Source organism: Echinops telfairi, unplaced genomic scaffold, assembly GCF_000313985.2.
Source record: "Echinops telfairi isolate 266 unplaced genomic scaffold, ASM31398v2 ScPeMD7_443;HRSCAF=831, whole genome shotgun sequence".
Taxonomy (NCBI): domain Eukaryota; kingdom Metazoa; phylum Chordata; class Mammalia; order Afrosoricida; family Tenrecidae; genus Echinops; species Echinops telfairi.
Genome location: NW_022104341.1, coordinates 56674025 through 56701701, shown reverse-complemented (window position 1 = coordinate 56701701; position 27677 = coordinate 56674025).

Here is a 27677-nt window from a genome sequence, read left to right as displayed (position 1 = left end):
GGGGGTGGGGGGGGAGGGGGGGTGACAGAAAGAGGCCCAGGGTAAATAATTATTGAAGAAGAACCAAGTAGGAAGTCTCATACTATATGATTTTAGATCCTGTTATATAGCTATGCTGATAAAAGCAGCCCGATATTGATACAGCAACAGACAGAACCTCTCAGGACCAGGGGTGACAGTGGCGAAACCAGGAGGGAAGGGGGGTGTAGAAAGGGGGAATTGATCACAGGGAGCTACATATAACCTCCTCTCTGGGGGACGGGCAGCAGAGGGGTGGGTGAAGGGAGACGCCGGGCAGTGTAATATAAGATACAATAATAATTTATAAATTATCAAGGGTACATGGGGGACAGGGGAGGAGGAAGGGAGGGGGAGGGGAAAAAAGGAAAATGAGCTGATTCCGGGAACCCAAGAGGAAAGCAAATTTTGGGAATAATGGGGGCAACAAATGTATAGATGTGCTTTACACAATTGATCTATGTATTGTGATGAATTGTATGAGCCTCAATAAATTGATTAAAAAAAAAAAGAACTGAATTGATAATCCAGATGTCAATGAAACATTCTGGAAGCCCATGGCCTATCTTAGTGTCCTTAGCACCATAATTCAAAGGTACCAAGTTTTCAATGGTCTCCTTTAGTCATGATAGATACAAAAAAAAAAAAAAATACCATGAGCTATTATCTCACCCTGACAATAATGGCCAATTTTTAAAAAGACAAGGAAAAATGTTGGTGAGTTTGTGGGGAGACTGGAATTCTAATGGACCGATGGTGGGAATGTGAAATGACAACTATGGAAAAAATCGTAAGTCCATGTACTTGTTGCAGTTAGGTGCCGTCACGTTGGTTACAACTCATACGGACCCCATGGAGAACCGAACGAAGCACAGCCACTGTCAAGCCATCCTTTCCAGGGCCTTCCTCTTTTGGACAGTCCCTCCGCTTTACTAAGCACGGAGTCCTTCTCCTGACAACATGTCCAAAGTACATGAGAGGAAGTCTATCTATCCATGCTTCTTCCAAGACAGATCTGTGTGTTCTCTTGGTAGTCCATGATACTTTCAATCCTCTTCACCAACACCAAGCTGCACTGAAAGCACTAGCCAATTTGGGGAGGGGGTATTTTTACATTGAGTTGGAATCCATACTGAAGGCTGCAATCCTTGAGCTTCATCAGCAAGTACTTCAAGTCCTCCTCACTTTGAGCAAGCAAGGTTGTGTTATCTGGATACTAAAGGTTGTTAGTGAGCCTTCCTCCAATCCTGACACTGCATATAAACCTGCCTCTCTGATTCTCAGCATATAGATTGAATAAGTATGGTGAGAGGATACACCCCTTTCCTGATTTTAAACTACACCGTTTCCATTGTTCTGTTCACACTACTGCCTCTTGATCTATGTTCACGTTCCACATGAGTACAAGGTACCATTCTGGAATTCCCATTCTTCTCAAGGCTATCCATAGTTTGTTGTGATCCACACAGCCAAATGCCTATGCATAGTAAATAAAACACAATTAAACATCTTCATGGCAATCTCTGATTTCAGCCAAGATCCAGCTGATGTCAGCAATGACAGCCCTAGTTCCATGTTCTTTGCTGAATCCAGCTTGGATTTCTGACAGCTCCTTGTCAATATACTGCTGCAACAATTGTTGGGTGATTTTCAACAAAATTTTACTTGAATGTGATATATCAGTAATGTTCTATCAGTTGTGTGTTCTGTTGGGCCACCTTTCTTTGGAATGAATACAAATATGGATCCCTTCCAGTCAGCTGGCCAAGTCAGTTCTTCCAAATTTCTTGGCACAGATGAGTGAGTACTTCCAGTTATTTCTCACCTTGTTTCAATATTTCAATCGGTATTCCATTAATTCCTGGAGTCTTGCTTCTGGTTAATGTCACTGGTCTGCCAGATAATTGTACTGTGGTACCTTGAGTGTTGCTGTGATGCTGGAAGCTATGTCACTGGTATTTCAAATACCAGCAAGGTATTGAATACCAAAGTGAACAGGTTTCAGCAGAGCTTCCAGACTAAGAAGAGACTACAAAGAAAGAAAGAAAAGTAAAATAAAATAGGCTGTCCACTTCAGAGGGATTAGCTACTGAAAACTCTACGGATAGCATAAGTACCATATGATCCAGCAACTCTAACCCTAAAGAAATAAGAAGTATGACACAAATAGACATATGCACACTCATGCTTATTGCAGCATTATTGACAATAGCAACAAGATGAAACAAGTTACATGTCTGTCAATGGGTAAATGGATACAGAAACTACAATAATGCACAGGACAGAAGACATACCAAATACAACAATAAAGAATCATGAAGAATCCACAAAACATCTCACAACATAGATGAATTTGGAAGGCATTATGTTGATCAAAGTAAGTCAAATATTATATGAGACCATTATTTACAAAATAACAGCAACAATAAGAAGATTTTATCCACACACACACAAAGCATTTTTTCATGGCTACTAGGGATGAAAGGGGAGGAGGGGAAAAATTACTAACTGGATAGAAGACATGTATTAATCATGTTGAAGGGAAAGACAATACACAATGTGGGAAGTCATCCCATGACCCAGGCAAAGAAGGACACTTAGAGCAGCAGTTCTCAACTGTGGGTCGGGACCCTTTAGGGGGGGTCGAAGGACCCTTTCACAGGGGCTGCCTGACTCATAACAGTAGCAAAATTACAATAATGAAGTAGCAACAAAAATAATTTTATTTAATACAACCTGAGGAACTGTATTAAAGGCTTGCGACATTAGGAATGTTGACTTAGAAGAATGCAAGAATGAAACCCAACTACTGTTATTACTGGTGATGCTGTAGGTTAAGCATTGGGCTGCTAACTTCAAGGTCAGTGGTTCAAATTCATCAGCTACTCCATGGGAATTTTAGGTTGTCTGCTCTTATAAAGACTTATAGCGTCAGAAACCCAATGGGGCAGTTCTACTCTGTTCTTTCGAGTTAATATGAGCCAGAATTAACTTAATGGCAGTGAGGTTTTGTTGTTGTTGTTGCTTTTTATTTGTTTGCTTTTAGGATGAGTCAGAATGGACACTGTGTTAGTCCAGTAGAGTAGAGAAACAAATCCGTAGGAACTCATGTGTATAAGAGAGAGTTATATATAAAGGGTAATTGTACATTAAGAAAGGATCCCAACACAGTGTAGTCCAAGCCCGTAAATCCAATATTAGCCCTTATGTCTGATATCAATCTATAAAGTCCTCTTCAGACTCACGAAGCACATGCAATGACGCCGAATGCAGGACAATCACAGGCCAGTGGGTAGAAAGTCTTTGGATCCAGTGGCTTTGTAAGCATCTCTGCACTGGCAAGGGTTCTCCTCGTGCCTTCTCCTGCTTCAGAGGTCTGGTTGCATCAGGGTTGGTCCACGTGGCTTCTCCAGCTCTGGGCACTAGTGTAGTTCCATGTGTCTGGTCAGCTGCAATGTCTCCCAGGGAGTGAGAAGAGTAAGAAAGTGTCTTCCGTCTCCAAGGAGAAAAATACAGGAGCTCCAAGAATTCTCAGGAGAAGGCCATGCCCACACAGAGGCCTCATCGGCTCTGATTCAATTGACAATCTAGACTCCACCCCTTCACTCTTAATCCTCTCAAGTCCCAAATTGACACCAGATTATGTAACGACCACAGACATGATGGCCGTGGGATTGCTTTTGTGATTGACGATAACTACACAGCAACATTGTTAACAAATAATAATTTTTGAATGGATATAAAAGAAGTTTAGGAATGTGTAAGGAAGACATCACCTGAAGATATATATTTGGCTGTGAATATTTCTACATATATTGTTGTGTCTGAATAGAAGAAAATCGAATACATAGGGGGCACAGACATGGAACTATCTCAGACATGACCAAATACTTTGCAGGATAAAGTTCGAAGGCTCTAAGGCAAAAGAAGACAGGGAACATCTACATCATTGGACACAATACATTCCATGAAAACCCTGTTTTGCCTCTTACTTTAGTGACTAGTGTCCAAATTCAAAAGAAATCACTTCCATGAAGTCAATGCTGGCTCGGCGACCCCTGTGGGTTGGTTTCTGGGGCTGTTACAGCCCAAGCTCTCTCCTGAGGAGTTGATGGCGGTTTCCAGCTGCCGAGCCTTTGGATCACAGCCCGATGCATAAGTAACCACCCACCACCCGGCTTCCTAGGGAGTAATGTCCGGGGTCTTAATAGCTTAATAGCTTACTAGCTTGTGACCGGTCATCTGAAAGACCACCGTTGGGCTCTCCTCCACAGCAGCCCCTGTTTTCCTGCTGTTTACAACATCACCAGTGCCACGTCATGAGCGTCAAGGAAAATGCTATAGATATTTCAAGCTCATGCCATTGTGACATTCTTAAGACTTTATGAAATAAATGAGCGAAGTGTTGCTGAAATGTGGGAATTTGGTTGGGTACCATGCTTTCTCTCCCTTTCACGTTTGCAGTTGATGTATTTTTTTTTAAATGTATCCTAAAGGACATAAATTTAAAAACCTAAATATTGTAATATGACAGATAACCTAATAATTCTATCTACATTAAAATGACAAACATGATATTGCTGCTTGTCAAAAAAAAGAAAAAAAAGAATATAGAATGCTTTTATTTTTTCAAAAAAAAAAAAAAGAGAGCAGAGAAAACCAAAGACCCGGGTACAGGACAATTAGCCAAAGGATTAAGGAACCATACTTTTTATTCTTGTGCATTATTTGTATTTTTGTATACTATTAATTTTTTAACCTTACCACCTTACCACGATTTTGTTTGTTAATGCTTTCTGTAGGGTCCCCCAGCTGTGAAGCACAGAAAGAGTGGATACATAATGATAATAACTGATACGAGGGGGTATAGGGCATACAGGGGTGGTAGAGGGTGATAGGGAGGGAAAGGGGATCTTGGGAATAAATAATGAAGGTGGGAGTGGGGAGGGAGCACTGGTACTGGATTGTGATTGTCCAACTCTTTTGAAAGGTAATTTAACCTTGATGGGTGGATCCTCTAAAATTGATGGTTTTAGAGGTGGTAATGATTGTACAATTCTCCTTAATATGATCAAACGATTGAACTACTGAATTGTATGACATGTAAATTATGTGCCAATAAACCTGCTGGGGAAAAAAGAAAGAAAGAAAAATTAACCGTAGTCTATAAGACCCTGAGATTAGATACCACATTCTCTCATATAATCCAGTTGCTCAGATTATTTGCTTAGTTTACAGAATGAATAAGTATGGTGAGGGGATGCAACCCTAAGGCTCACCCTTCATTTTAAACCTTTCAGTATTTTCTTGTTCTGTTCGCACCACCGCCTCTTGATCCATGTACAAATTTCGCATGAGAACAACGAAGTGGTCTTGACGTCCCATTCTTCGAAGGCTATCCATAGTTTGTTATGCTCCACACAGTCTAATGCCTTTGCATAGTTCGTAATCATACGAACAGATATCTTTCTAGTATTCAGTTTTTAACCAAGACCCGTCTGACATCAGCAATGATATCCCAGGTTCCATGTAATCTTCTTTATCTGGCCTGAATTTCTGGCAGCTCTTTGTCAATGTGTTACTTTACCCGTTGTTGGATGATCTTCAGCAAAAGTTTACCTGCACATGATGTAGGTGCTATTGTTGGATCATGTACGCATTCCATTGACTCACCTTTTCTTTGGAATGGGTACAAATGCTGATCTCTTCCAGTCAGTGGTGAGGGAACTGTCTTCCGGATTTCTTGGCATAAAAAAGTGAGTGTTTCCAGTACCTCAGCTTGTTGAAACATTTAAATTGGCATTCCAACAATTCCAAGAGCCTTGTTCTTGGCTAATACCTTCAATGCAGCTTGGACATCTTAATATAGTACCATTGTTCTTGCTCATATGCTACCTCTTAAAGTGGCTGAATGTTGATTATTTCTTTTGGGTACTATAATTGTGTATTCTTTCATCTTTTGATGCTTTCTGAACCATTCAATATTTTGCCTATGGAGTCTTTCCACTTGCAACTCAAGGATTGAATTTTTCCTTAGTCCTTACAGTTTAAGTTATGCTGACTGTGTACTGCCATTTTGGTTTTTTAATTCTAGGTCTTTGACATTTTATAATAATACTTTGCTTTGTCTTCTGGAGATGCCCTTTGAAATTGTTCTATTCAGCTCTTTGCCTTCATCATTTCTTTTATTTTCTTAGCTATTCTACAATTACGAGCAACTTTCACAATCTCTTCTGACATGTACTTAGATTTTTTTTCTTTCTTACCTTCCTTATTAATGATTGTTTGCTTTCTTTATGTATATATATATTTTATTATAAAATCATTTTATTGGGGGCTCTACAACTCTTATCACAATCCATACATCCATCCATTGTGTCAAGCACATTTGTACATTTTTTGCCATCATCATTTTCAAAGCATTTTTTTCCTACTTGAGCTTAACCCATGTTCCCTCAACTTTAGACTGTCTTCCAAGGTTTCCTCTGTCTTGGCCCCATGGACTGTGCAATGAACAGTATATTTTTTCTTTTTTTTAAAATCATTTTATTAGGGGCTCATACAACTCTTATCACAATCCATACATACATCAATTGTGTAATGCGCATTTGTACATTCATTGCCCTCATCATTCTCAAAACATTTCCTCTCCACTTAAGCCCCCGGCATTAGGTCCTCATTTTTCCCCTCCCTCCCCGCTCCCCCCTCCCTCATGAACCCTTGATACTTTATAAATTATTATTTTGTCATATTTTGCCCTGTCTGATGTCTCCCTTCACCCACTTTTCAGTCTGTCCCCCAGGGAGGAGGTCACATATAGTTCCTTGTAATCGGTTCCCTCTTTCCCACCCACTTTCCCTCTACCCTCCCATTATCGCCACTCACACCACTGCTCCTGTAGGGATCATCCGCCCTGGATTCCCTGTATTTCCAGTTATTATCTGTACCAGTGTACATCCTCTGGTCTAGCCAGACTTGCAAGGTAGAATTCGTGTCATGCTAGTGGGAGTGGGGAGGAAACATTTAGGAACTAGAGGAAAGTTGTATTTTTCATCGTTGCTACATCGATGAAAAATACATCTTTCCTTTATGTATATTTTTATGGCATCCCACAACCATCAGTTCCTCTCTCCTTGGTGCTCCATGCCCCACATCTGTTACTGAGTCTTCTCAAAATTCAGGTGGGATAGACTCAAGTTCAGTTTTGGCTCTGTAGACTTGTTTTAATTATCTTCAGCTTCAACCTAAACTTACATATGACAATTGAGGGTCTGTCCTGCAGTTGGCCCCTCGCCTATCTTTAGCTGCTGATATTGAGGTTCTCTATAATTTCTTCCCACAGATGTAGTTAGTTTTATTTCTGTGTATTACATCTGGAGAATCAGCTTTCATAGTCACCATCTGTGCTGTTGAAAAAGGTCTTTATCCACATGGAAGATGCACACCAGCCTGTATGATCATGAGGTGTCAATGGGATAAGGTATCAGGCATCTGAGACCCAGAACAAAATCATACCAATGTGAATGGAGGAGTTAGGGGGGGAATGAGAAGTGGAGATTCAAAGCCCATCTGTAGACAATTGGACATCCCCTCACAGAAGAATCAAAAGGAAGAGATGACCCTATCAGGGTGCAGTATAGGACTGATAGAACACACAACTTTATTCTAGTTCTTTAATGCTTCCTCCCCCCGACTACCATGACCTCAATTCTACCTTACAAATTAGATTAGACCAGAATATGCACACTGCTACAGATGAGAGCCCACAACACAGGGAAAACAGGAGAGATAAACCCCTCAGGGCCAACAATGAGAATAGAGATACCAGGAGGATAAGGGGAAGTTGGTGGGGAAAAAAGGTAAATCCACTACAAGGATCAAAATATAACCCCCTCCCAGGGGGATGAACAATAGAAAAATGGGTGAAGGTTGACAGAGGATGATGTAAGATATGAAAATAATAATCTATATCTTATCAAGGGTTCATGAGGGAGGGAGGGCCAGGGAGGGAGGTGGGGAAATGAGGGGCTGATACCAAGGGCTCAAGTAGAAAAAAAATGCTTTGAAAATGATGATGGCAACATATGTACAAATGTGCTTGACACATTTGTGATAAGAGAATTAAGAGCCCCCAATAAAAGTATTTAATTTAAAAAAAGAAAGCAAAAGGTGCTTGTGATGAAGTCATCGGTCTTGCAAAATTCTTCATTTCTAGGTCCAAGTCCATGTTTTCCAACTACGTTTTCTTCCTCTTTGTTTGCAACTTTTGCATTCCAATGACAAATCATCATCAATGCATCTTGATTGTATGTCTGATCAATTTTAGACAGAAGACATTGGTAAAATCCTTCAATTTCTGCACCACTATCTTTGGTCCTTGGTGCATAAAATTGAATAATAGTTGAATTGACTGGATTTCTTTGTGTGAATAAACATTGTTCTACCACAGATATCATTATACTTCAAGATAGATCTTGAAATGACCTTTTTGATGATGATTACAATACCATTCTTCTCGAATCCATCATTCCAAGCATAGGAAGCCATATCATTTTCTGAAGCAAAATCACCAATACCAGTTTATGTCAGTTTGCTCATGCTTAGGATAGTAGTTACGTTTCATTTCATTTCTGATGACTTCCAATTTTCCTAGATTCATACTTTGTACGTTCCACGTGACAATTACTAATAATTTTTGCAGTTGTTTTTTTTCACCATCAATCAGCAAATGAAGGTTCTTTGAGAAGGTAGTCCTTTCTCAGTCATATTTTATGTGCCTTCTGACCTGAGGGACTATTCTTCTGGCACTACCACTGACAATATTGCTCTGCAGTTCATGAAGTTTTTAGTATCTGATGATTTTTCATTGCTACCCATACGATTTTCAATGGCTTATTCCTTTGAAGGGGAAAGTTATTCCTTCTTCTTCCTAGTGTGCTCTTAGTCAGGAAGCTCTGAAAAAACTAAACGATCACATTAAAGTAAAAGTACAACAGTAGAGATGGGAAGGTAGGACTGGCTAGAAATTCTGGACAAAAGGAAACAGGGAAGCCACGGTGGGAATGGGAGACTGGGGGTATCAGCAATACCCTGGGACACTTTATGGATAAACTGTTGGATGGGAAACCAATTTGTTCTTTAAACTTTAATCAGAAGTATAAAAAGAAGCCTTACACGCTGGGCCCCACCCTGGACTCAGTCAATGAGAATAACAGGCATGTAACCCAAACATGCGCATTTTTATAAAGTGCCATTTTTGATTTGTGCGGCATCCAAGACTGAGTGCTTTCATGGCGGTGGTTCAATAGCCACCTGCTGACTGCCTGGCTGACTGCAGACTACTCTTCCTGCAGCATGACGGGGAGGACAACATTTATCCTGGAGGGGGAACCAGGGATTCTGAACATTATACCATGGCTTTAATCCCTCTGAAGCCTGCAAAAGATATTGGGATTGACCATGATATCCTATCCTGCTAAGCCTAAACTCTACTCAGAAGTCTTCTAAATGACTATTATTTGAGAAATGTTATCATGTGAAAAGGAACTTTTGACTTTCTGTGGCGACTGTAAACTCACGGGCTGTGGCTTACCCACACAATCTAAACTCGTAATACCAGGGCTTGAATCACCCAAGCTTCTCACTGAAGCGACATCCCCTTGCTGGACTCTGCGCAGTATATTTGTGTATTGTCAAAGGCCATCAGCGAGGCCTTGCACCTCTTCCCATCTTTGCTTCCTGCTTTCAAAGGGCCATTGGTTCTCATGTCTTTGTATTCTTCTTTGGTGATTTTAATTTCTGGTTAGATATTGTAGAGAGAGGTCAAGTTTTAGAATCCAGGTGAAATTTGACTCCCCTGGTCATTATTGAACTATGTGACAATAGAAAAAATCATTTGTCCGCCTCTCTATTTTAGTTTTCTAATTTGCCAAATGAAAACACTTATATGATCCTTTCTATATCACAATAATATTACCAGGTAATATAAATGAACAACAGTTGAAAAGTTAAAGCACTTACAGCTCCAAGTGTTTAAAAGCAGAGTGTGGTCATCTATTTTGGCTTCTGCAAGTAAAAATTTCTTTTCTCCAAAGTGATTAAGTAAATAAATCACTTTCCCCAGTGAAGTTGCCTTAGTGCACATTCCATTATGATAATGCACAGAGCATTAGAATGCAGTGTGTGAGCCATCGGACTTGAGGTGTTAATGAGTTGCCACTTAGAAGGATGGGGAGCAAATTAAGCATATAGGCACACAACATCGGCACTGCCAATGATTCTCCATGCTAACTGGAAACTTAGCTATCAGTTCCCCTCTTCTTGTTCTCTTACCCTTCGATTTAAAAGCTGACCCTGGTACCTGCTACAGAGAGCTGTGTGTTGCCTTCCCCCTGCCTGCTACAACACATATGCGTTGCAATCCTAACTCCTGTACCCAGAGAGGAAATCCTGTTGGGAAACTGGGTTTTCTTTATTATGCTAATTTGATGATATTTGAGCAGCGGGATTCTACTCTAATCAGGTCTACAGGGGTTGTTCTCTTTGATGACTCTGTAGGGAGCATGATGTGCTTCTCCAGGGACTGGGCCCTCTGCACAAGATGAGGCGAAGTCTCACCATCCTTGCTTCGAAGGAGCGTTCTGACCATAGTTCTTCCAAGAAAGATCCGCTTGTTCTGCTGGCAGTCCACGGTATCTCCAATATTCTTTGCCTGCAGCACACAAAGGCATCGATTTTTCTGTGGTCCTTCTTCCTCCTAGCTTTCACGTCATAGGATGCGATTGAAAAGATCAGTGCACACGTGTGTCCTCAAGGTAACAGCTTTGCTTTGGAATGCTTTCAAGAGGTCTCTTGCAGCAGATTTTCCCGATGCACTGTGTTCCTTGATTTCCTGATTGCCACTTCCATGGGCATTGATTGTGGATCCAAGTAAAAGTAATTTCTTGACAGCTTCTGTCATTTCTCTATTTACTGAGTGGTACGGCTGTGAGAAATTTTGTTTCTTTATCTTAAGATAAAATTCATACTGTAGGCTTTCGTGTTTGAACTTCATGAGGAAGTGGTTCAAGTCCTCTATACTTTGATCAAGCAAGATTGTATGATAGGTTAAGAAGCCTTCCTCCAAGTTCAATGCCGCCTTTTTCTTCATATAGCCCAGCTGCCAGGATTATCTTCTCAGAATACAATTGAGCAAGTATGATGAAAGGTTACAACTCCAATGCACACCTTTCCTGATTATAAATCATGTAGGATCTCCTAGGTCTCTTTGAACCACCACCTCTTGGTCTAGGTCCAAGTTCTGCATGAGCATGATGAAGTTTCCCGGACTTCTCATTTATCCCAATGTGATCATGCAGTTAAATGCCCTTGCCTAGTCAATAAAATGGGTAAACATCAATGACTAGATAAATAGTAGTCCCAGGTGAGTCTTGAGGTAGAGACACTTTTCTTAATATCCAGATGTCCCCAATTTATGCTGTATTTGCATTATTGTGAACCACACTTACCATGGTCTGTTTAGGGTTTAAAAAAATTTTTTTAACATCTTAATATTAGTAGCATGAATTACATACAATATTTGGCAAGTAATTTTGCTAATGTTATCGTTAAAGTTAGCTAGCAGATGTTCAAAGACAAGATTTATAAAAATGCTTAAAATAAAAAGCAATAATAAGAAAACAGAATAAAAAAATTACTATTCAACTTAGGTCAAAACTGACAGTGATTCAGTTGTTGGAATGAAACCACTCCATAAATCAGAGATTTCCTGAATTTGAGTCTACCGACATTAAAAAAAAAAATCTTATTGGGGGCTCGTACAACTCTTATCACAATCCATCCATCCATTCATTGTGTCAAGCACATTGGTACATTTGTTGCCATCATCATTTTCAAAACATTTGCTTTCTACTTGAGCCCTTGGTATCAGCACCTCATTTTCCCCCTCCCTCCCTCCTCCCCCTCCCTCAGGAACCCTTGATAATTTATTAATTATTATTATTTTGTCATGTCTTACACTGTCCTACATCTCCCTTCACCTACTTTTATGTTGTCCGTCCCCCAGGGAGGGGGTTATATGTAGGTCCTGGTGATCCATTCCCCTTTTCTACCCCACCTTCCCTCCACCCTCCCGGTATCGCCACTCTCACCCTGTTCCTGAGGGGTTCATCTGTCCTGGATTCCCTGTGTTTCCAGTTCCTATCTGTACCAGTGTACATGCTCTGGTCTAGTGGATTTATAAGGTAGAATTGGGATCATGATGGGGGTGGGGGATGGGGGGGAGAGGAAGCATTAAAGAACTAGAGGAAAGTTGTATGTTTCATCATTGCTACACTGCACCCTGACTAGCTTGTCTCCTCCCAGTGACCCTTCAGTAAGGGAGTGTCCAGTTGGCTACAGATGGGCTTTGGTCCCCACTCAGCACTGCCCCTCATTCACAATGATATGAATTTTTGTTCTTTGATGTCTAATACCTGATGCCATCGACACCTCGTTGTCACATAGGCTGGTGTGCTCTGTTGCTTCTCAGCTAGATGGTCACTTGTGTATCTACAAGCCTTTAAGACCCCAGATGCTATATCTTTTGATGGCTGAGCACCATCAGCTTTTTTCTCTATAAACATTTTGAAACTGTTCATTATAGCCATCTTAGTCTTCAATTCTCAAGAGCTATTTTGTTTGTTAGTTTTAGGATTTGTTAGTTTTGATCTTGATTATTCCGGTCAGAGGCTTTGTTTGAGTGTCTCCAATTCAGAACTATCAGCGCACATTTAAGAGCAGGATGCTGACCTCTGGGAAGACCTGGAGGAGCATGGCCACGGCTAGTGGATGGGAGGGCTTCACGGCACCAGTTGCCAGAGAGTCAATTCAGATACCTGGTGAACTCTGCTCCCTAGGATTTTCAATGGTGGTGATCTTTCACAAGTAGACCATCAGGACTTGCTTCTAAAGTGCCTCTGGATGGATGTGAACTTCCAACCTTGCAATTAGCAGCCAAGATCCTTGACCATATACACTACCCAGCGACACTGGGCTTCATGGCACATGTGTGAGAATACAAAATGTCAGCATCTACATTTATTTTCGCTTAGGCTGGTCATATTATATTATTCAATGAAGAATCTTCTAGCTCCTGATCTGGAGACGATAAACGGTGCCACCATTCCACTGAGAACCTAGTTTGAAAGGGGAAAACCTTCTCAGAATTCGATGAAAAAAAGGGAAAAAAGCTGCTTCTTCAAAGGGTCAGTTCCGTAAAGGTGACGTCAGAGGGGCTTTTAATCTAATTCCCCTATGTTTAACACATTATCTCTGTTCTCAGTCCAGATGCCCACTCCCCAATGCCATCCCCAGTCCAGAGCCTCCTGTGCTTCCCTCTCTCCACAGTGCCCATTTTTGCTTTGTTATAGGGAAGGGGCAGTTGTCAGCTTTGAAAGGTGATAAAGGGGGATTTAAGGGCCTAACTGCTTTGAAATTGATTTTAAACCAATCTTCTGGCTTTCAGCCCTGCCTCACCCTCACATTCATAGATCCCTGGTGCTGCTAATTCAGGCCACTCTAGAGCTGTGTGATACATTATCAGCTTACGACTTGACTCGCTCACAGCCAGGTTAGGTGTCAGCTTACTGGGGTCTGCTAAGCCAGTTATCCTTTTATCCTTTTGTTTTCCAGCCTCCAATATATTGTTGATGTATTTTCTCCTCATGTCCTCTTTGTTCTTGTAAGTTGATACTTTGAGAAGAAAATCCCCTTATTATCTTTTTAATGGGACTTCAGAAGAGGTGAGCAGAAAGCCGTGTATATTCAATCTACCATCTTTTTAAAATTTTGTTTTTCAATCTACATCAGCATTAAGAGATGTATATGACACACTTGTCTTGAAAAGAGGACCCTTCCAAGGGATTTAGAGTCAAAAGTAGACCCCAGGCTCTAGGCTTCTCATGGTGTCTCTGTTTACAATCCTACAAAGTAGCATTGCTTTTGTAATTTCAGAAATGAGGATAAAGTAATAATACAAATCAAAATGACTGACTGCCCCATGTGACCAGGCACTGCCCTCACCACTCTTTTTGTTGTCCTGCATTGGTTCCTCATATAAGCCAAGGGGAAATACTATTATATTTAGGTCTTGAGGGGATATTTGCTGCTTAAAGAATGTAAAGAACTGATTCTAAGTTAAGACTCCAGATGTGGAAAGAAGTTGCATTCATTTCTGATTCTGTAACAAATTACTGCAAATTTAACAGTTGAATGCAATGCAAACTTATTATCTTACCATTCTGTGCAAAGTGGTCTCACTGAGCTAAAATCAAGGCTTTGACAGAGCTGTCTTCCTTTCTGGAGGCTTTACGAGATATTCATTTCTATGCCTTTTCCAACCTCTAAAGGCTACTCACATGCCTTGGCTTGTGACCCTCTTCTTCCATCTTCAAAGCCAGCAACAGCAGGTCAAAGATGAGGGCATACACCCCCCCAAAAAAACAAACAAACAAACAAAAAAACCAGAAAAAGATCCACTGGGCAGAGCTTTCTTAGTATGCATTTTTTTCTGATAGGTGAGCTTTGAGCAACCCACTCTGAGTTGGTGCCCCTAATGCCATCTCCTTGGAAGATTCTTTCTGGTCACAGTGAATTTTTTTCATAAAAGCAGTTTCACTCAAACTTCATTTTTTGTGATAGCCAATTTAAGAGAACAGTGTGAGGCTGTGAAATTTTGTTTCCTGCTTGGGAAAAATGCCACAGAAACTGTGATGTTGAACACAGCTTACAAGGACAGCACTATGGTAAAAATTCAAGTGTATGGGTGGTTTTCTCATTTCAAAAAGATGAAATGTCATTAAATGGCAAACCTTGTTCTGGACCTCCATCAACTTCCTGAACGAACTTAAATATAGACTCGTTGTGCATTTGGAGTTTGCTCTACCAGGTCAGACTGTTAGTCAGGCTTCCTATTTAGAGGTTCTGAAAAGATAGTGTAACAGTATGTGACCAAAAAGGCCTGATTGTGGCAGATGGGGGACCTGGTTTTGCCACCACGACAATGCACCTGCACATGCAGCCATCTCAGTGCACCAGTTTTTTTGACAAAAACCAGGATGCCTCTTTTGCCACACGCACCTGACTTACCTGACCTCCCTCTGTGTGACTTCTTTTTGTTTCCACGAATACAGAGGGACATGAAAGGACAGCGATTTGACTACATAGAAGAGGTGAAGAAAAAAATGAGGGAGGTACTGTCAGGCATCCAAACAGTTGAGTTTGAAAAATACTTCCAACAATGGACCCACAGGTGTGACACATGTATTAAGTGTCATGGAGACTATTTTGAAGGTGATACAGTTGTTTTGTAAAAAAAATTTAAATACATAGCTTTGAAAAAGAATTCCATTTTAGGGGGATATCACCTTGTATATCTTACATTGTATCACTCTTAGCTTTCTTCCTCTTCTGTCTGCAGCTCTCACTTTTAAGGACCTTGTGATTACATTGTGTCCACCAGATAATCCTGGATAGCTCCTTTTAAGGCCAGCTGGTTGACCACTTTAATTTCAACTGCCATTTTGATTCTCCTAAGACCTTATATGAACCAACCTACACTGCTGTTATACTGTATTTTATATAAACTAAACACACAGCAAAATGCAGAATTGCATTTTCTTGTTATCATGTCAAGATCTGTGAATGTCTTCAAAAGTTTGTGGAAATTTTTCATTATCTTTTGATTCCACTTTTTGTTGTGTCTTTTGGTTTGTTTGTGTTTTATCTCCCTACAGTAGTGATTCTTGCCTAGGGGCTCTCTTATTGCCCACGGAGCATTTGGCAATGCCCAGGGACAGCATGTTAATGAAAGGAGAAGGTCGATGATAATGAGAGAACCCCTCCCAGGAGCTGGATTGACACGGTGGTACAACAATGGGCTCAAGCATACTAAGTATTGTGGGGATGGTGCACAACTGAGTAATGTTTTCGTCTGGTGTGCAAGGGGTTGTCGTGAGTTGGGAGTGAACTCGAGCAGCTAACAACTACAGAGACATTCAGGATTTCACAAATGAAGAACAGAAAATGCTACTGTCATCCAGTAGGTTGAGGCCGGGGATTTTGGTAAACACCCTAGAATGTACAGGACAGCTTCCCACAAGAAAGAATTAGCTAACCCAAAATATCAAGAGTAGTGAGGTTGATAGAAACTCTCCACAGCTCCTATGTGAATGACTTGTGGAGCAGCAGGAGTAGGAAGAGATTGGTGAGGGGGCAAGAAAAGATGATGCTTTGGACTAAAGTAGTGAGTGTCAATGTTGTGCCCATTTTGGAGAAATAAGTGATAGCATGTTGACATCAATTGTTCTTGGGAGGTGAGGACGATGTCAAGGATGACTGCCAAACCACTCTGAAGCATTCTAAAAATTTATGTCTTCTTTCTTTAGTCACTTAATCATTCAAAGAAAGTTACTAAGTTTCTGCTATGAGAGAGGCACTAAGGAAAATCAATGACCAATCTGACCAATCTCAACATAATTTTAAATCATTGTAGCAAGGTCCACAATCTCTCAGACATCATTCCCAAATCCCAAAGTCTCTATAAATAGAAAGCTATTTCAGAAGTTAGTAGCATTTGTTTGACAGAAAACTTGACCGGAATTGATTTGAAGCAGTTTATAGACTTTATTCCAATTATTTAAACTTAAGCTATGTAGTTAGATGTACCAATAAAGAATATTAACCAGTTACACTTATAAGATACTGCCTTGAACCCAGGGGATTCATGAATATTAAAATGCTGAACTCTAAATCATTTATGAACATAAATAAAAATTCGAAGTGTGGATTACATACTGTATAAAGAAAAAGATTAGGTTGGGGTGGAGAGCAGATCATTTGTGTAGTATCCCACTTAGTAACACATTTCATGCCAACAATTGTATATACATTATATTATTTAGACATCACAATAATCCAGTGGTATAAATGTCATGAGCATGTCAACTTTCATTGTATAGATCAGAAAAACTGAGTGTCCATTAGGTTAAATAGCTGGCAGAAGTATGGGGCATCTCCAGAATTCAAATTCATATTTGCTGATATAGGCATGCTGAAATATATATATCAAACCATTCACAAGTGATGGACCAGGAAAAATATGGGTATGAATGCAGGTGGCCCCTAACTCACATTGTATCATGAAAAAACGTAAGATGGGTCTTTGAAAGTTTGGTGGAAAATTCCATTATCTTGCGACTCCATTTTTGCACAAATATTTTGAAGTCCCCCCATATGAAAAGGAGTCGGAGAGCTATATAAGTTGTTGCTAAGTGCCGTAGAGTCATCTCCGGCTCACAGCCACCCTACGCACAACACAATGAAGCACTGCTGGCCCTGGGCCAGCCCCACACGCATGGTTAGGGTGCAGCCATTGTTGCAGTCGCAGTGTACATTCTTCTCCTTAAAGCATTTCTCTTTCCCTCTTTTGCTGCCCCTCCAGTTGACCATGCATGATGTCCCTCTGCAGGAACCGGTGTCGTCTCATAACATGTCCAGAGTACATGAGGCGAAGTCTCGCCATGCTCACTGTTAAGGAGCATCCTGATTGTACTTTTTCTAAGACAGGTTTGTTTGCTCTTTTGGCAGTCCATGCCATTTTCCATCTTCGTCGCCAAGACCACAATCTATATAGGCCCATATTTTGAAGAGTCATAGGGGCATACGGAGGAGACACCCACGCTTATTGCCTGAGGGGTTTAGGGAACACGTTATAAAGGTGGAGTTTGAACGATTCTTAAGGAGTAGGCAATCATTTCGCGTGTAAGCTGGTAAGCATATTTAGTCTTCTCTGCTTGATGGGAAACCGTTTCCTGGAGCAGGTTTCTGGCATCTGTTCTTTTGTGAGTGCTCCCCAAGGACTCCTCCTTATTGAACTCTGTGATGGAGACGAAGCTGGGCTCATGATTATGCATGGACCTGTTACCTGGGGGGTTAGGAGTCCATCTCTGGGCTTAGAGCCTGACTGCTGTGGTGCCCTGTGCATCCTTTGAAGCTCAGCATCCCGACCACTGGCCAAACAGATGATCCTAGAGATCTCGTGGAATAAATTTATTTGAACAAGAAGCTTATTTTTGTCCTGAGTGGTTGTATATCAAGCTCTCTTTATGTGTCTCAGGACAATGGAAAGGATTTGTCTTGACTCTTCAGGGTTTATAAGGAATTGACTTGACAGCACACAATAACCACAAAAACAGCAAACTTTCCTATGGGACTTCCAAAACCCCAACCCTTTCCTCTCTGGGTTATGAAAAGACGTTGCACCCTTGGTCACACTGAAGATACCATAGTTTTTCACCTCGAAGAGATTTGGAAATTTAGAGGTTTGACCCATAAACGGGCTTGGCAAGATGTTGTGAGCATGTCTGTGTTTGGGTTGGAAGAAAGGGTATTGTCTTGATGTTATAATCTGGGGTGCTCAATGAGGAAACTGAACATCTAGGAAAACCAGGACCAGATCAGCCTCGGCATATAATCACTCTGTGGACCGCAGAGTGTGTTTCTAATAGGTGCAAACCTACCTATTCCAAGAGCCAGACCAACTGGTTGTCAGGAATGCTGGACTCTTCCAAATGTGCCCTGGCTGGTGTGTGACCTAGCCAAGGAGGAAGATGAACTAGGTCATCTTTAATGTCCTCGCTATATAATTCATTGTAGGTTTTTAGGTTCTCTCTTGTATTGAACGTTAGAAAGTCAAGGCAGATTACTGCTGTTCTTCTGGTAGGAGCCAAGGAGAGGTCGAGGATTCCCCAGGGCTGTGTTTGTGAAAGGAGGCCGGTGCAGAGAAGGGTTAAAATGAGCTGAAAGCCTGGGCTTGAACTATCCCACACTCTGACGATGAGCCCTGGGCTCTAATGAATTTAATAAGCCCGTCCTGTGGTGCACCTGCTCCATCTGCTAGACTGGGGCAAAGTCAGCAGTATTTTTTTTGGCTGCTAGCCCAAGGGTAATTATCACCTAACCAGTTAGAGACTTTCATTACTGTGTGCACCTGTAATGGAAAAATCACTGGGAAGCCTGGTTTTAGAGTTAACACTGAGGGGAGCCTTGCTCCACCCCTGGCTCCTCCAGTTACCACTCCAGGTCTGTGTTATGCCCCACAATAAGTACTGCTTCGACACAACACCTTAGAGCTAACATGGTGTCTATGTGGAACAACATTCTCTCTTTGGGCTGAAGAATTTGCAAATATAAAGGGACTTAAAACGTTCTTGGGAAAATTCCATTATCTTTCCATAAATTTTTAAGCCCCCTCAAATATATCAGGTTCTTTCATAACTCGAAGTGGGGCTGGATATCAAATTGCACAGTGACTCAAAAAACACAAGAGTGTATATTATTGCATTTAAAATTTCATTTAAAAATCATAAAATTATGTAAATAGCACCAGGTTAATTTAGCCACAGGATATGAGTAATGTTTGCTCTGATCACAGAAACAACATTGTATAAAGAAGCATCTACTTAATCCCTCAATATGAGGGGGTGTCAAAGTGTTTGTGGGAAAATTCCATGATCTTTTTATTCCCTTTCCCATGAAACTCCCCTGTGCATCACCAGCATGTGCTCGGGCAGTGATTTTGTTGGTTTTGTGCCATCGGGTCAATTCCAAATGATAGTGGTTCTACAGGATAGAGTTGGACTGTCCAGTAGGGTCACTATCATAGGGCTTCCAAGTCTGTAAATCTTTACTCCAGCAAATGATCAGGTCTTTTCTCACATCGAGTATCCGGTGAGTTTGAACCACTGATCTTTTATTTAGCAGTTGAGCTCTAAAACATTGTACCACCAAGGCTTCATAGGGCAGTGCTAGAAGCTGGTATTGTCACAAAAGGAGCTGGATTTTCCCACTGCCCTCAAGGGGCTTTGAACATTAAGGGAGACAGACACGGAGATAAATAGAACACAGTGTGATACAGTGGGGTGAGTTCTTTAGCAGTGGTAAGGACAAGGCACTCCAGAAACCCAGGAGGAAATAATGGGTGGATTTATTGATGTGTACATGTATGTGTGTGCATGTGTGCAACAAGTACACACAGTAGGATATGCAACAAAGACTGAAAGGATAAGCACGCACTTACGAGATGCCAACTATGGGAACAAAATTGTATGATTTCAGGCAAAAGCCAAGTCACAGAATATCGTGATGGCAAACAGAGAAAAGAGTCATTGGCGAATGTTTATTCATCACCTAGAATGTGGCCTGCACTGAAAGAAAAGTGTGGTTGGAGCACAAATGCTGAACTAGACAGATATTTTCGCTGCTTTATTAGTTTATTAACAAGAGCCACAAATTCCCATAGACTCGGTGGCTTAGGCTAGTAGACATTGACATCACATTTGTGGAGGCCAGAAAACTGAAACCCATGTGAGTAGGGGCACACTGTATGTGTAGGTTCTCATGGAGGATTCTTCTTTGCCTTTTCTGGCTTTCTGTGACTATGGGTACACTTTAGCTTGGGGCTCCATGACTCTCCTCTCTGTGTTAGTCATCATTTGGCTTATCCTTCTTCTTAGAAGGACACCAGTCATTGGATTTAGGGTCCAGGATGATCTCATCTTAAAAAATCTTTAACTTAATTCTATCTACAAATAATCCATTCCCAAATAAACCCATATTCATGTTACCAAGGTTCAGGGCATGGACATATTGGCTTAGGAATCGCAGCTTAGCGCATTCTACCTTCACTGCTTTATAGATGTTGATGGGGGAGTGTGATAGGTAGGTTTATTGTGCCAACATGGCCAATGAACACATGTGGAATCAATTGAAGGGCAGAGAGATAAATGGCTCGGCAAGTCTCGCCTTTCTTGCCTCTTGTTCTTTGATGGTCAGACCAGTGTATGGCTGCCTTGCTTGTTCTGTGCCTCAATTTACAAGCCTAACTCCCAGACTGTTGCTGTAATTTGAGGTTCCTTCGAGACCTGCTTCACCATGCTACTGGAGTATACGTCTCTGGAGCTGGGGACTGTCAGACCCTGTCATCTGGCTGACTGTTGGTGACCTGCCTTGCTGTTTGCTGCATGTGGTCGGACAGCCTGAATTTCTCTACAGAGGACTACCCAGCGGCCCTCAAGACTTGAAGGACTGCCAGCGTATTAGCTGTGTCATGGAAATGAGTTGCACTGAGCCATTTGTACTGCTTTATAGATTAATTAACTGTTCATTTCTTATGTTTTATATATATATAATTATTAGTTTCCTGGTTTTGTTTCTCTAGAGAACCCTGTTTAACCTAATTGGTACCTGGAGTGGGGGGAATCTATTGGCTGGGGTGGCTCGATAGTTTCTCTATATCCTCCTCTTCTGGATCATCAGCCCATATGTTCCCATCCCAAGTTTCAGGGTCCCAACTTTTTCCTATCCATGCCCTCACTGTAGTATCAGACACTGCTCTAGACCTGCACTTCAGCTAATGTAATCCAGCCACTCGCATGATGAGATTCTAGGCCTGGTTCTCAGCAATGGCAGCTCTATTGCTAGAGGAGAGAAGGCTCTCCTTTGTAGCACAGGCAGAAGCTTTTACGTCTGTTAGTTGGCACTCGAGGCACACTTCTGAGGTTCTGAGACCATCCCTCTCCTTAATCACACTTTCCATTGTAAGGAGGACCGGTCAACCAGCTTCCAGATTAAAAAGAAGTAAACAAATAAACATAAATAGTAAATTGCAGTCAAGTAAGTAAACAAACACACAATGTAGATATACATTGCAGTGGACAGGATTCAGCAGAGCTTTTAAACTAAGACAGTTTAGGAAGACAGTTAAAAAAAAAAAAAGCTAATGAAAACCCCATGGATCGAAAAATAACGGAAGCTGTCAAAGAGATGAATTGACACCATAGTCGCAACCATGAACTCAAAGATATCATGGCGCGCGACGGTGGCACAGTGCCGGGTAGTGTCTCATCCCATTATTCATAGGGTCACCGTGAGTCAGGTGTGACTCAACAGCAACTAACCCTGAACTAGCTGTGGTTAATGCGATGAAGGAACGTAGAAGGAGCTGAGGCAGTGCTAGGGGAGAGTTACATGGGCTAGGAAGTTAAGCTGAGACCAGGAGGTTAAAGAGGAACACACCACGGGACGAGCGAACAGGGCAGCACACAGGCAAAAAGAGACGCGTGAAGGTCGTACGGAGGAAAGACTATTAGGAAGAGCTGGTGCATGACTATGAAACACGAATGAAGCAACACGTAAGGCAGGAGGGAAGAGGAGGAACGTAAATAAGGTTGCAGACCACTATGCACTACCACCTGCCAGCAGCCTTTGCTCTTGCCCGCTCCTTGGTTCTCAACCCTCCCCTGGCTTTCCACACACTTAAAACAAAATCCACAGTCCCATCGCGCCAGGCTGATCCTTCTCGATCACATTTCCTCCTATTTTCCACTATGATTACTATTCTCCTCACGCTTACCGTCCTCTAAGAATGCACTTGAGCTCTCACGGGTTCCCACATCAGAAGAGTCAAATGCTCTGCGGGCTATTCCGTCATCTCCTTCCTTCAGATGCAGGGTCATCCTAGAGGTCTTACTTGGCCATGCAAGGTAGAGTAGATACTTCCCAACTGCTTCCCTGCTTTACTTTTTTTAAAACAGCACTTAATTGTCACCAGCTATTTAATTAAGCATTTCCCAGTTTATCTGTTCATCTTCCGTGTCTTCTACTGGCATGCAAGTTTCATGCAGTGTACACATCAGAGCAGGGCAGGCTGCTTGGGTGGGTGAACCATGCAGTCATCCAGAAGGCCCTGTTCTGTCTTTACTGCTTTGGCATTGCTGTCTTGAGGTTCTTAGACTTTTGTCCTTGAGCTGGTAAGTGGTGAGTGAAGTCCAGTGGGGCAATGGAACATGCACAGAGGAGAAGGTTAGCAGAGAGGGCATGCCTGGCAGTAGCAAACGATAGCAATGTCTGTACACACAGCTGGTCTGGGTACCCTAAGAGCTTACACATATCCTGGGACACCCAGGGTGATGTGGGGCCCAAGAAAGTGTCTATGGCCAGGACCAGGCTCTGATTTGTGGTGGAGACAACAGCAGCAGTGGATTTGGTTGTAGGAGAGAAGAGTGATTACGCATGGGCACAGCTCCAAGACTGCTGTAGGAGCCTGGCTGGTTTGTCTATACATCTCTGGAACCCCTTCCTGAACCTTCTGCACAAATAGTAGCTCTCTGTCCTATGTGCTAGAATAGGAATTTATTGTTTTTAGGTGCCGTTCGGTTCCAGGACTCAAGACTTCCCGGCCCTGCACCTCATAATTGTTCCTATGCTTGACGCCATTGTTAAAGCCACGGTGTCAACCCATCCCCTAGAGGGTTTGCTCTTCTTCGTTGCCCCTCTATTTTACCAAATATGATGTCCTTCGCCAGGGACTGATCTCTTCTGACAACATGTCCAAAGTATGTAAGATGATGTCTTATTATCCTTCCCTCCCTAGCACTCAGACAATACATTGCATCAGCAAATGATTACAAAACAAAAGCCTTCATATGGACCTTGTAATGAATCATATCAGAAAATTATAAAGAATTTTGGAATCTCAAGTTAATTTTGCTTTGATACAACATTGCAAAGCCAAATTAATGAAAAACAGAAAAATTAACTTAAAGGTCATTGCTTTCAAGGAGAATAAATATTTCCATATAAAGTTTCAGATAAACTAATTATTAACATAGAAGGGAATGTTTAAGCTAAGTTTTCATCATAATTGAAGACTCGATGATAATATGCATTAAGTATGTATTTTGAATTATATTCAAACTACAAAGCCACTTTCAGTTTCATTGGTGAACTTTAAAAGTTATAGGCAGTTAGAAGCATTAAAATGCCATTGGATAAACTTATAATTAAAATTAAATTCATACTTACCAGGACTTATTTGTATGAAAAGCTAATTTATTTTTAGAAAAAAATGTTTCACAAAAATCATCAGCTCTAGATTTAATAAAATTTTACTTTGAAATAATTGGTCAGAAATTTATCCCAATACTGGCAACACTTATGGAATACTCTTAACAACTGTAGTAACAACTTTATCAGCCAAATGATCCTTCTCGAAATTAAAAATATATATTATTTGCAATCTTATCTTTTCCAAAAATGATTAACATTGTTTCAATTATGTTGACTGAAAATTAAGTTGCTTGGAAACACAGGGAATCCAGGACTGATGATCTCTTCAGGACCAGTGGTGTGAGTGGCAATACCGGGAGGGTGGAGGAAAGGTGAGGTAGAAAGGGGGAACCGATTCCAGGGATCTACATGTAACCTCCTCCCCGGGGGATGGGCAACAGAAAAGTGGGTGAAGGGAGACGTCGGACAGTGTAAGATATGACAAAATAATAATTTATAAATTATCAAGGTTCACCAGGGAAGGGGGAGCGGGGAGGGAAGGGGAAAAATGAGGAGCCAATGCTAGGGGCTTAAGTGGAGAGCAAATGTTTTGAGAATGATGAGGGCAACGAATGTACAAATGTGCTTTACATAATTGATGCATGTATGGATTATGATGAGTTGTATGAGCCCCCAATAAAATGATTTTTAAAAAATTAAGTTGCTAAGAGAATAAATTTTGATGATGTAATAAATTAATTTACAGAAACCAAGGCAGAAAAATCTTATGATCAATGAGGATAACTCATGATTGCTGTTAGATGCCATTGAGTTGATTCTGACCCACAGCAACAGAAGAAAACACTGCCTAATCCTGCATCATCCTTGCAACTCGCTCTGGCTGAACCAATTGTTGGAGCATCTTGTTGAGGGCCTTCCTCTTGTTCACTGCCCCTCCACGTTACTAAGGATGCTGTCCTCCGCCGGGGCCTGATCTCTCCTGGCAACATGTCCAAAGTATGTAGACGATGTCTTGGGCAACGTCCTTGCCTCCAAGGAACACTCTAGCTTTACTTCTTCCAAGACAGATTAGTTTGTCCTTTTATCAGTCCATGATACTTTCTTTTCTTAAATCATTTTATTGGGGGTTCATACACCTCTTATCACAATCCATATATCTATGCATTGTGTCAAGTACATTTGCACACTTGTTGCCATCATCATTCTCAAAACATTTTCTTTCTACTTGAGTCCTTAGTATCAGCTCCTCATTTCTCCCCCCTTCCTCTCCCCACTCCCTCCCTCATGACCCCATGATAATTTATTAAAATTTTTTTTCATGTCTTACACTGACCAATGTCTCCCTTCACCCACTTTTCTGTTGTCCATCCCCCAGGGAGGGGATTGTATGTAGATCATTGTGAGCAGTTACCCCTTTTCCCCCCACCTTTCCCTTACCCTCCTGGTATCACTACTCTCATTACTGGTCCTGAGGGGATTATCTGCCCTGGATTCCCTGTGTTTCCAGCTCTGATCTGTACCAGTGTTCATGCTCTGTTCTAGCCGGATTTGTAAGGTAGAATTGGGATCATGACAGTGGTGGGGCAGGGGGGTAGGGGGAAGGAAGCATTAAAGAACTAGAGGAAAGTTTTATGTTTCATCATTGCTACACTGCACCCTGACTGGCTTGTCTCTTCCCTGCAGCCCTTCTGTAAGGGATGTCCAGTTGCCTACAGATGGGCCTTGGGTCTCCACTCCGCACATCACCTCATTCACAATGATATGCCTTTATGTCCTTTGATGCCTGATAACCTGATCCAATTGACACCTTGAGATCACACAGGCTGGTGTGCTTCTTCCATGTGGGCTTTATTGCTTCTCAGTTAGATGGCCACTTGTTTATTCTTCAAGTCTTTCAGAACCCAGATGCTATATCTTTCGATAGCTGGGCACAACCAGCGTTCTTCACCACATTTGCTTATGCACCTGCTTTGTCTTCGGCAATCGTGTCAGGAAGGTGAGCATCATGGAATTCCAGTTTAATAGAACCAAGTGTTCTTGCATTGAGGAAGTACTTGAGTGGAGGCCCAATGTCCATCTTCTACCTTAGTACTAAACCTACAAATATATGCGCATATATCTTATTCTCTGTCAGCACCATAATTCAAGTGCACTGATTCGGCTTCAGTCTTCCTTATTCTATGTCCAACTTCCACATGCACATGAGGCCATTGAAAATGTGACCAAGGTCAGGGGCACCTTAGTCCTCAAAATAACATCCTTCTTTTCAATACTCTGAAGAAGCCTTGTGCAGCAGATTTACCTAATCCATTATGCCTTTTGATCTCTTGACTGTTGTTCCCATGAGCATTGATTGTGGATCCCAGTAAGACAAAATCCTCGACAACTTCAACTTTTTCTCCATTTTAACATGATGTGACCTATTGGTTCAGTTGTGAGGATTACTAAATATTATTTATATAAAATTATGATAACAAAATATTATTATTTTGCTCTTTTAAAACTTTGTCTACTACTCATGTAGCATTACGACTCCTAATCTATATCAGAAGTAATACGATGTTCTTAAAGCAAAAAGTTTATATTTCAGTGTCTTTAAAGGCACTGTCCGTTTTTGAACAAAGTCCCACAATTTGATTTTGCACTGGACCTTGAGAATTATTTTATTGGCTATGAGACAGGTTCTCTGCAGAAGACAGAGTGCAACTGAGAGGTTTGAACGAAGAGCCTGTATGAGGGTTTACTCAAAAGAGATATTGAGGCCTGTAGTCTAGCCCTAGTAGGAAGATATTACCATGCTGAAGCCAGTAAAGCCAGAAGACATGAGAGTGTGACAGACGCAGAGAGCATCCTGGCAGAGCAGTGGCCTCATAGGAGCTTGTGATCTCGAGGGAGACCGTCACCCCAGAATCCGTGGCCCAGCGATCTGTCAGTGAGGGCTAGAGGAACAACCTTGACCAGCTTCCAATCTCCTGGTTGGACCTCCCAGAGAAGATTGAATTTGTCAAGGATTTTATTTTACTTAGATCCACCACCACCTTTCGTGGAAGCAGCCGCCAAGAAATCAAACCACACGTCACATTGGCTAGATCTGCTGAATAACACTACTTGAAAGTATTAAAGAGCAAACACGGCTCTCTGAGGACTAACTACGGTGTATCTGACCCAAGTCATGGCATTGTCAATCGCTGTATATGCAAGCGAAGGCTAGACAACTAACAGGACAGGATGCAAAAGAATTAATGAATTTGAATGTTGGTGTGGGTGTAGAATACGGAAAATACCGAGAACGAACAAATCCAGCGTGGTCCGCAGAATCGAGGTGGGTGACGTGGACTCGTACTTTGGACGTGTTATCCGCAGAAACCCGTCCCTAGAGAAGGACGCCATGCTTGGTAAAGGAAGAAGAGCCGCGGCGAGATGGATTGGCACGGAAGCTTGAACTGCGTTCAAACAGCACAGGCCGTGCAGATGGCCCAGAGCCGGGCGTTGTTTCACTCTGCGGGGCATTGGGCTGCGTGAGTGGGAAACAATTTGATGGCACCTAAGAACAACCACCAGCACAACCTTGAACTAGAGGGCAAGGGAGCTGGGATGATCAAGTGTGCAGTGGGGCAGCCTTCTGGAGCAGAACTGGATGAGGAGGCCAGAAAAAGGATGCTCTCTGTGTGATTACACACATTTGTATGTGCGTGTGCACGTGTGTTTTAATTCTTAGGAAAGGAGGCAATTAGTTTGCTGTTTGACCTCTAGATTTATGAGACACGATGCAG